This window comes from Hemitrygon akajei, chromosome 2, assembly GCF_048418815.1.
Source record: "Hemitrygon akajei chromosome 2, sHemAka1.3, whole genome shotgun sequence".
Taxonomy (NCBI): Eukaryota; Metazoa; Chordata; class Chondrichthyes; order Myliobatiformes; family Dasyatidae; genus Hemitrygon; species Hemitrygon akajei.
This window is the reverse complement of record NC_133125.1, coordinates 150,322,374-150,333,059: the sequence shown is the minus strand read 5'-3', so window position 1 is coordinate 150,333,059 and position 10,686 is coordinate 150,322,374.

The following is a 10,686-nucleotide window of genomic DNA, read 5'->3' as shown; positions in this document are numbered from 1 at the left end:
TATAGCCACTGTCATGGCTTCTTTATAGCTGCATCAATATGTTGTGTCCATGCTAGGTCCTCAGAGATGTTGACACCCAGGAACTTGAAATTGCTCATTCTCTCCACTTCTGATCCCTCTATGAGGATACCTTTAGTGTTACATCCACTGTGGAAACTTCTTGGCTGAATCTTCTGCTGCTTTAATGAACTCCCGTTTAGCTATGCTTTAACTTTTCATACATCTGAGAAAGTATTTAAGTTTCAGTGTTGCAGTGAACTGTAAGGTCTAAGGTCCCAATTGAGTTGAGTTGCTCTCTCCAGTCCTAATTCCACCACAAATGCCAAATGTTAAATCATTGCTCTGAAGTACAAATGCTTGTTTTGAACACTGGACACCCAAGAGTAATTCTTTTCTTCATGGGAGATTGGCAGTGTCCAACATTTAGTTTATAATATGAGCAGAAACTCTGGAATTTTTTGGCAATTTGGAGAATGAGTGACTACAAAATATGAGGATTACATAATGGAATAAACATGGTTACTTTCCCTGTTGTATAGTTGGGCAAACTCATGTTGTTTTCTCTGGAGCATTGGAGGTTGAGGGCAGACCTGGTAGAGATCTATATAATCCTGAGAGACACGCAGAGATGGGATAGTCAGTTTTTTCCACAGACTAGAAATGTCAAATATTAAATGCACCATTCTCTGTGTAAAGAAAATACTTACCTCTGACATCCCACTATAGTCACTTCTCTCTTCTAATCATCTTGAAATTGTTCTCCCTCAGATTAGCCATTTCCACCATGGGAAAAACTCTGGCTATCCACTAAACCTATTCTTCTTATGCCTTTTATCATCCTGTACATCTCTATCAAGTCACCTCTCATCCTCCTTTGCTCCAAAGAGAAAATCCCTAGCTCACTGAACCTATCCTTATAAGACATACTCACTAATCCAGGCAGCATCCTGGTAAATCTCCACTGCACCCTCTCCACTCACCCTTTGAGAGTTAGATAGAGCTCTTATAGATAGCAGGGTCAAGGGATATGGGGAGAGGGCAGGAACGGGGTACTGATTGTGTATGATCAGCCATGATCACAGTGAATGGTGGTGCTGGCCAGAAGGGCCGAATGGCCTACTCCTGCACCTACTGTCTATTGTCTAAAGCTTCTGCATCCTTCCTATAATGAAGTGGCCAGAAATGAACACAATAATTAAATTATATTCCATGATCAGCACAACCCCCGTAAGGATGCAAACATGTGATACTGCAACATATTCCCATGACTGATTCTCTAAACATGCACTGCTCCCTCAGCTCTGACAGTGTGTCTCTCCAGGGGCACAATGCTCCAAGCATTGCACCTTTGACACTATAGCAGCCCCTCAGCAATGGCCCTTCTTCAGATAATCCACTTCTTCATGTGAATCAGAACCTTAGTTACAACAATGGAGACTGGCACAACCCCTCCAGTTGCACAGTTTTCCCTTTGCACTGTCTCTCAACAGAACAGTTCTCCCTCAATATTTCTCTTTGACTGCTTCCTTAAAATTAATCTTTACAGTAGCACAGTCTCTCAGTATCTCCCTTTAACTGTCTCAGTGCACACCTCTGCTATTACAGTGCTTCCTTGGAATGTCCTGTTACATTGGAGCACTTGCTTAGTATTACTCTTTCAAATCGTACAATGTTTCCTCAGTCCTGCCCTCTGACAGGGTAATATTACCAGCTGACAATGCAACACTCCCTCAACATTGGCCTCCGCAAGTAGCATTCTTAGAACTGAGCCCAGCAGTGCAGCACTCCGGGTGTTTCCCTCTATCTGTACATTGATGACTCAGCACAGAAAATGCTGCTTTCCATACTATTGCTCCTCCTATGTTGCATGGCTTCACGACAAAGATAACACACAGATCATGAATGAATTCCATTCCTGAGAAGCGCATGTGGAGTGAGTCAAAGATGTGCTGTGAGAGCATTCATCAGGAAGGTGAACCCACAAAAATGCATCCGGCCCCGATGAGGTACCAGGCCAAGTACTGAATATTTTTGGTGATCATGTCGCTGGTGTGTTCACTTAAAGCTTTAACCTCTCACTTCAGCAGTCTGAGGTACCCATCTGCTTCAAGCAGGCTTCAATCACACCAGTGCCAAAGAAGAATGTGGTAACCTACCTCAATGACCATCATCCTGTAGCACTTACATCCACTGTGATGATGTATTTTGAGAGGTTAGTGATGAAACATATCAATCATGCCTTAGAAGCCACTTGGATCCATTCCAATTTGCATATAATCACAACAGGTGCCATTTCATTGGCTCTTCACTCAACCCTGGAACATCAGGACAGCAAAGATGCATACATCACAATACTCTTTATAGACTACTGTACAGCTAGGCATTTAATAATATCACTCCCTCCAAAGTAATCAATAAGCTTCAGGACCTTGGCCTTAATATCTCTGTGTGCAATTGGATCCTCAATGTCCTCGCATGTTATCACCAGTCAGTTTAGGTTGGCAGCAACATGTCCATCAGCACAGAAACACCACAAGGCTATGTGCTTAGCACCCTGCTGTACTTGCTTTATACTTTTGGCTGTGAGGCTATGCACAGCTCCAATGCCATATGTAAGTTTGATGATGACACACTTGTTGGCCGAATTAAAGGTGGTGATGAATCAGCATATAGCAGGCAGATTGAAAATCTGGCAGTGGTGCCACAACAACAACTTCTTACTCAATGTCAGCATGATCACAGGGCTGATTATCGACTTCAGAAGGAAGAAACAAGAGGTCTATGAGCCAGTCCTCATCGGGGGAAAAGAGCTGGAGAGGTTTAGTGACTTTAAATTGCTTGGTGTTATCATTTCAGATGACCTGCCATAAGTGCCATTATGAAGAAGGCACAGCAGTGCTTCTACTTCCTTAATTTTGTGAAGATTCGGCATGAAATATAAGATCTTGATAAACATTTATAGATGGATGGTAGAGAGTTATTATGGAAACACTAATACCCTTGAATGGAATATCCTGCAAAAAAAAGTGGATGCAGCCTAGTCCATCATGGTTAATGCCCTGCCTGCAATTGAGCACATCTACATGGTGACCTGTTGCAGGAACGCAGCATACATCCTCAAGGATGCCCACCACCCAGGCCTTGTTCTTTGCTCTCTGCTGCCATCAGCAAGAAGGTACAGGAGCCTCAGGGTTTTCACCACCAGGTTCAGAAACCGTCATTACCCCTCAACGATTTGGCTTCTGAACCAGAAGGATATCTTCACTTGCTCTGCGACTAAACTGTTCGCACAACCTATGAACTCACTTTCAAGGTCTCTTCCTCTCATGATCTCAATTTTCAATGATTGCATATTTAGTTAGTTTTTTTTTGCACAGTCTTTTTGTTTAGATGATTCTATTGTGTTTCTTGGATTCACAGTATATGCCCAATAGAAAACCAATCTCAGGGTTGTATATAGTAACATTTACATACTCTTCTAATAACTTTACTTTGAACAGAAATGGGAAAACGAGCTCATGTTTGAAGAGCCTGCATGCATGGTCAGGCTCTGACCACTTTGGCTAAAGCCAGATCACTAGATTCAGCTCACAAACTCAACCATGAATCTCAGCTCTAAAGTGAGGGAAGTTCTAAAATTGTTTTAAAAATTATAGGAAACCTTCAGACAAATTGAAATTTCATCAGTAAATTCATTCATGTTTGTCCAAAAGTTGGGTGTTCATACTCCAGGGAGGAGCTATACAAGATAAGATTTTGATTAATCTGATATTTCAGCATCTGGGTCACATTTAACATATTCCTTGATCCCTGTTACCTCCATTCCCACAGTTTGAGGAGACTCACTTGGGTCTCTACTTCTGTTTTCCCTTCAATGTCTATTTTCTGTGTTCCCTTCAAACTCACCCGTTATTCTCTGCTGAAATTCACAGGGTCGCCGGAACACTACCGGAATTCCTGTTCTCGGCCTCCACAGAAACCTGTTAGTGTCCCGGATACCACGCTCCCTGTAAATTGACCAGGCTCCTGATTCCGTGCACTCTTCCGGGGTCACGGGAAAATTTATCATAACATAGAATAGTACAGCACATTACCCTGCCTCACATATAACCTCCCACTTTAAATTCCTCATTGCGTAAGATCTTTAAAAGAGGTGAAAACACATTGGGGTTTTAAATTGGGTTACATTCAGTATTCGTGAAAATCTGATAGTCTGGTTCCTCTAAAGTCTTCAGCGTGCTGGGATATCTGAGCTTCACAGGACTTACTATGGACGGAATGCGGTGGAGATTCACCTGGGTCCGGGCCTCTGGAGTTCCTTCAGCACTTCTCTTGTGCTCAGGCTGGAATTCTTGGGGATTCTTTCTTCTGTTCGCGGAACAGGCACTCCCCAGTTACAAACGTCTGACTTATGGGCATTTAAAGACACTCACGGAATCGAGCATTTGCCAGACCGGGGTGTATTGGGGCTTATACGGAGCTGCGGGCACCTTCTGCCTGGAGGGTACGGGGCATTTACCGTGCCTGCTCCCTCCCCACCCAAAGTCGCACTAATTGGGTTCTGGGTGGAGCTGAGGAGACTCGCTCCTTCGCTCACTGAGTCAACTAGGCCAGCTGACGGACGCACTTTATATTTAAACCAATGTTTATTTATACCATTACAATATCACAAGAATACAATATTATACGTTTTACAGGACAAACACACTATTTACAATTTCATATTATAATACGGCCGTCACTCTCCACGATAAGCAGAAGAAGAAGAAGAAGAAGTCACTGTCCAAACGTATTTGAGCCCCTGAGGTGCCCATCGGTCCCTGAAAAAGCCATGGACACGCATACGCCTTCTCCAGGGACACCAAGGCGTGGATGTAGCCCTCTGGCGGCCGCTGTTCTCGTGTCTGCATCGTTTCCCCGTCTCTCGTGTTCCCGCAATCCTCTCCCACACACACAGAAATTCGGGTGATGGCCAGTTCTCAGGAGCCGGACTCTGCACATTAAAACCCTGATAACCCAGTGTTCTGGGGTTATCTGGTGGGGTTCGATCAGCAGGTTCTCAGGATTATTTGCATTGGTACCTCACCAGCCTCTTAACTCGTTTGTAAGAACTATTACATAATATGAGAATACATTTTGCCATGAACCAGCCAAGCAGAAAGGGTGCGCAGGAAACGGGTTTCAGTGATGGACCGGAAGAAGCTGTGGGCTTCAGTGAGTGAGAGGGAGCCCGGCAAACATTACCTGCTGAGCTGGATACTGAACCTTTGTGATCGCTGAAAAGCCAGTTAGTTGATTATTGGAGTGTTACTTTATTGTCCTTCTAACAGTGCGGAAGTCCATCAGTTGGTTCCTTAAGGTTGCTATCGCCGGGGTGGTAATGGGGATACGCTGCCACTGTCTAATGGGGTGCGACTCAAATAGCCTGACAACCCAGTCCAGTTCCTGATCTTCATGTGTGGTTCAGCTACCTAGCCCAGCGGAACTGTTTCTACTGACAGGAGAAGGACCAAAGCTGGGTTACAGTACTGGCACTTTAAAACCAGTCACCTCAGGCAGATGCGGCTCGTCAGCCCTGGTTGGCAATTGATCTAGGAGAAGGAAAACTCAGATCTCAAACCTCTGCTACCTTGCAGCTATACCCACTCATGGGGAAGGCTTTGGGAGTAAACCCTGAGGGAAAAATCTGGAGCTGCAGTCCCTACATTGAGTTTATCGCTGACTGGCAAATCCCGCGACTCAGCTGGTGCCAACGTGTATCGGTCTCTGCTGTTCCTCTCGGTTCATCAGATGCCCGGAGAGAGAGAGCTTGCTACATGGGCTACAGCTTGTTCTCCGCATTGTACTGCACAGGATTGCGTATCTGGACAGCTAGGATGCCACATCCATGGTCAACGCTGACCGACAGAAGCCTCAACAAGCCCATCAGTGCCGTTCGCTTCACTCTGCAGTGCTCTCTCAGTATTGTCTCTGACCACTGCTGAAGTCACTAAATACCGCTGCTCTGACAGTGCAGAGCTCCCGCAGCGCTTCTCCTTAGTATTCTGTACCGGGCAGGAAAATCTCTGACAGACTCGAGCTACTCAGGAATATCATCGACTAAGGGCAGAAGAGAGGGTTGGATGTCTCCCATGGCAGGTCGGACCAGGAAGAGGCCCTCGCCATGACACGCCACACATACATTATGGGGTGACTCTAAAAATGGGGTTTGGTAAAGCTGCAATATGTCGCCGGTGAATCGTGGCGACATTCTGTGGGCTATGTACAATACTTCTAAATATATCTCTTTTGAATTACTCTCACTGCAATCTGCAGTGTGTAATTTCCCTTTAAACAATATACATTTAAATTGAGGTTGGGTGGGACTATAAGTTGTCTGTTAACGTTTGCTTTTTGTTTTTTTTTTATCCTCTTTTACTGTACTATTTAAATGGCTGTAATGTGCTCTTCGTGCCAGATATTGGAGAACTGGGAGACCCAGAATCTCCCGGAGATCTACACCTGCGTGAAGTGCATCTGCCTGCAGCTCCTTAAAGACAGTGTTAGAGATCTGGAGCAGCAACTGGATGACCTTTGGATTATACAGGAGACTGAGCAGATAATTGATCAAAGTTACAGGGTAGTATGCACCCCAAAGCTGCAGGAGTTGAATAGCTGGGTGACTGTTAGGAAAATAGAAATAGGCAGTTACAGCAGAGCACCCCTGTGGCCGTTCCCCTCAAAGGTGGTGAATTTGTGGAATCTGTTGCCACATGCAGCTGTGGAGGCCAGGTCGCTGGGTGTACTTAAGGCAGAGATTGATAGGTTCTTGATTGGACATAGCATCAAATGTTATGGGGAGAAGGCCGGGATCTAGGATTGAGGAGGAGAAACAGAAAGGATCAGCCATGATTGAATGCCGGAGAAGACTCGATGGGCCAGATGACCGAATGCTGCTCCTATGTCTTATGGCGTTATAGAAACATAGAAAGATAGAAAATAGGTGCAGGAGTAGGCCATTCAGCCCTTTGAGCCTGTACCACCATTCAGTATGATCATGGCTGATCATTCAACTCAGAACTCTGTACCTGCTTTTTCTCTGTACCCCCGATCCCTTTAGCCACAAGGGCCATATCTAACTCCCTCTTAAATATAGCCAATGAACTGGCTTCAACTGTTTCCTGTGGCAGAGAATTCCACAGATTCAACACTCTCTGTGTGAAGAAGTTTTTCCTCATCTCGGTCCTAAAAGATTTCCCCTTTATCTTTAAACTGTGACCCCTCATTCTGGACTTCCCCAACATTGGGAACAATCTTCCTGCATCTAGCCTGTCCAATCCCTTTAGACACAGCCCTGCTTCACTACTTCATATGGTTACAACCAATTTGACTGAAACTTCAACTCTACATTGCCTATTCCAAGTAACCTTTTACCCGCACTTATCAAGAGTCTCCCTACCCATGTCTTGAAAATATAAACTGCTTCATTTGAGGATGAAACCAGAGGGACAAGAAAAAAGTCCCTTTTATCTTTGTTAAATCAGCAATCGCTTGTTTTTGAACAACGAAGCATGAGACTCTCCCACAACAGGACACATCCACTCTCAGGTTCTTGTTTGTTTCAAACGATTCTGCAGCAGAACTGGCAGAGCAGTCCTGCATGTGTTATGGGAAGAAGCCACCTTAGAACCGTATGGCCACAAGATTCCTGGGAGGAGAGACCAGCAGAAAATTCCAGTGAACATATCCACCACTGTGCAGTTTGCTATCAACACAGTATTTTGGGAGATAAACCAAGTACAAATGTAACAGCACAAACCCACACACATCTAATACATCTGACATAAATATCTCTAAACGTTTTTATCCAAACCTGAATGGTTTAACTCAAGTTCCTCCCAAGGTCCCACCATGCTTGGATACTTGGATAATTATGGATACTTGATCTGCTATTAGGGAATGTCTGGGCAGGTGGGGCTCGTTAACTACGGACGGTAGCTCATGTCGGAGAAGGAAAACTCCGATTTCAAACCTCCACTGCCGTACAACTGTACCAGCTCACGGGAAAGGCTTTGGGGTAAACCTCAAGGAAAAATCCGGAGTCAGAGTCCTGAAGGGGGCTGACTGCTGTACCCAGAACTGGCATGGCAACTGCTGTAATGCTGCAGGCACCAAACTGTATCGACTTTCGTTGTTCCTCTGGACCTGTCATCAGCAATGAGAGAGGGGTCCCACTGCATGGGCAACAGACGGATCTTCATATCAACTCTGCCATGACCAATGAAGGCCACACACACACACACACACACACACACACACACACACACACACACACACACACACACACACACACACACACACACACACACACACAATGATACAGGGCAGGTGACATAACTTTGTATAGGGGAACACTTTGCATCCAATGCCCATAATGCATTTAGTTTCAAGGTAAATTTGCAAAAAGATAGGTCTAGTCCACTGGTTGAGATTCTAACTTGGAGAAAGGCTAATTTTGATGGTACAAGAAAGAATCTGGTAAGTGTGGATTGTGACATGCTATTTTCTTGTCAAGGAGTACTTGGAAAGTGAGAGGCCTTCAAAAACAAATTTTAAGAGTACAAAGCTGTATGTACTTGTCAAATAAAAGGTAAAGATAACAAGTGCAGGGAGCTTTGATTTTCAAGAAATCTTGAGCCCCAGGTTAAGAGAAAAAAGAAAGTGTCTAGCAGGCATCGGCAGGAGGCAAACAAATGAGGTGCTGATGGAGTACAAGAAATGCAAGAGAACACTTAAGAAAGAAATCAGGAAGGCTAAGACATAAAGTTGCTTAAGCAGAGAAGGTCAAGGAGAATCCCAAATGATATTATACATGTATTAAGAGCAAAAGGATTGCAAAGGACAACATTGGTCCTCTGGAAGATCAGATTAGTAATCTGTGTGTGGAGCTAAAAAAAAAGGGAGATATCTTAAATACATTCTTTCCATCTATATTTACTCATGAGATAGACACAGACTTAACAGAAGTGATGCAAGACAGCATCAACTTTATGGACCCTGTACAGATTATAGAGGAGGAGGTGTTTACTACCCTGAGGGAAATCAGTGGTTTTATTGTGAAGTCTGTGTTAAGGTGATGCGGTTGTCATCTTTGGGCATCTGAGGGGCTGGGAAGGTTTGCGTATGTTCGCAAGTCATCCATAGAGTTTATTAAACTGACTGGGGTTGGGACAATGGACTAAGCTCATTGTTGGGAGTTTTCTGTCAGGCAGGAAGGGGGTAGAGATGGCAGGAGGTAATGGGGACCTAGGAGGTAGCAACTGGGAGGTGTATGGAGGAAGGCAAACGGCAGATTTCTGGGAAACTGAAAAATAAATAGCTTCTTGAAGATTGTAGAGGCTTATCTTCCAGTGACGATGACAGTCGACAGGATTTAACTAAAAGAAGGAAGAGTTTAAGGTTTTGTTGAGTTTTGAATGTGGATTTGCCTCCAATATAAATCCAATCATAGTAACTGAGGATGTGAAAAATTGTGAAATATTGTGCATGCAGAACTTTTAAAGAGATATTACAAGGATAGAAAGCAATGTGAGAAAACTTTGGGGGTTAAAAGCAGTGGGATGAACAAAATAACACCCATTAATTATAAACAATGGCTTTGGCGTGTAATCTCTAGAGTGCCCCTAGATGTATCCATGGCCAAGTTAAAACTTGTTCGGTCGTGTAGTAGCAGCGTGTAAGGGTAAAAAGCAGTGTGGTAGATGTGGCTACTGTGGCAATTGTGGAGAAAGCATTAGGCTAAATTGTAGCAACTGTGGAGGAAAACGTAGCTCTGATTATGCAGGATGTCCTGCATATTGCTGTGTTTGGACGGAAATAGGCATATCATATGCAGAGGCTCTGCAGAAAGTATAGAAGACAGTGTCAATGGGATCTATAAATATCCAGAATGCAGATAGTTTAATGGCATTATGTAAAGTGCATAATTGTATAATAAAGGATTCTCTGATTGTTGATAAACTACTGGAGATCTTTTAGCAGTCTGTTGTAGCAAGTCTCCTTTGCTGCTTTATGTTGGGGGAGCAGCATCGGTGCTGGTGATGCAAAAAGACTAAATAAACTCACCAGAAAGGCTGGATCCACCCTTATTACAATCTGGACTCTTTTATGTTAAAGCTGGAGAGGAGGTCTGTGTGATGTCCGTGTGTGTTTAAATTTTCTCTTGCAAAGTCTAAATCCATTTGCTTTTCTGAAAGAAACATTACACCCAGACATGATCTCAAGTTATATATTACGTCACTTAAACAAGAGATACTGATGAAGTTTTATGTTTGTGGTAGATATGTAGATAGATTCAAGGGTAACATGAAAAGTGCATGTGAATAAAATTCCAGAGAAATCTAAAAAGTCATTAATGTGCTCAGTTGCTTAGTTGGGTGTGAGTAGGAGGTCAGTTAAACAAATGTATATTGCTTTAATCAGATCTGTTTGATTATGGATGTGTTGCTTATGGGTCAGCCTCACTAGAAGTCTTAAAGACTCTAGATAAAATTCAAGCTCAAGTATTCAGATTATGTTGTGGTACTATTAAATTTCCCAAATACCACTATTAGTGGGAGAAATAGGTGAAGTACATTTTAGTTGGGATAAGGGAATAAAACAACGGCTTTTATATAAAATTCAGAGGATGGTGGGAACTCAACTAGC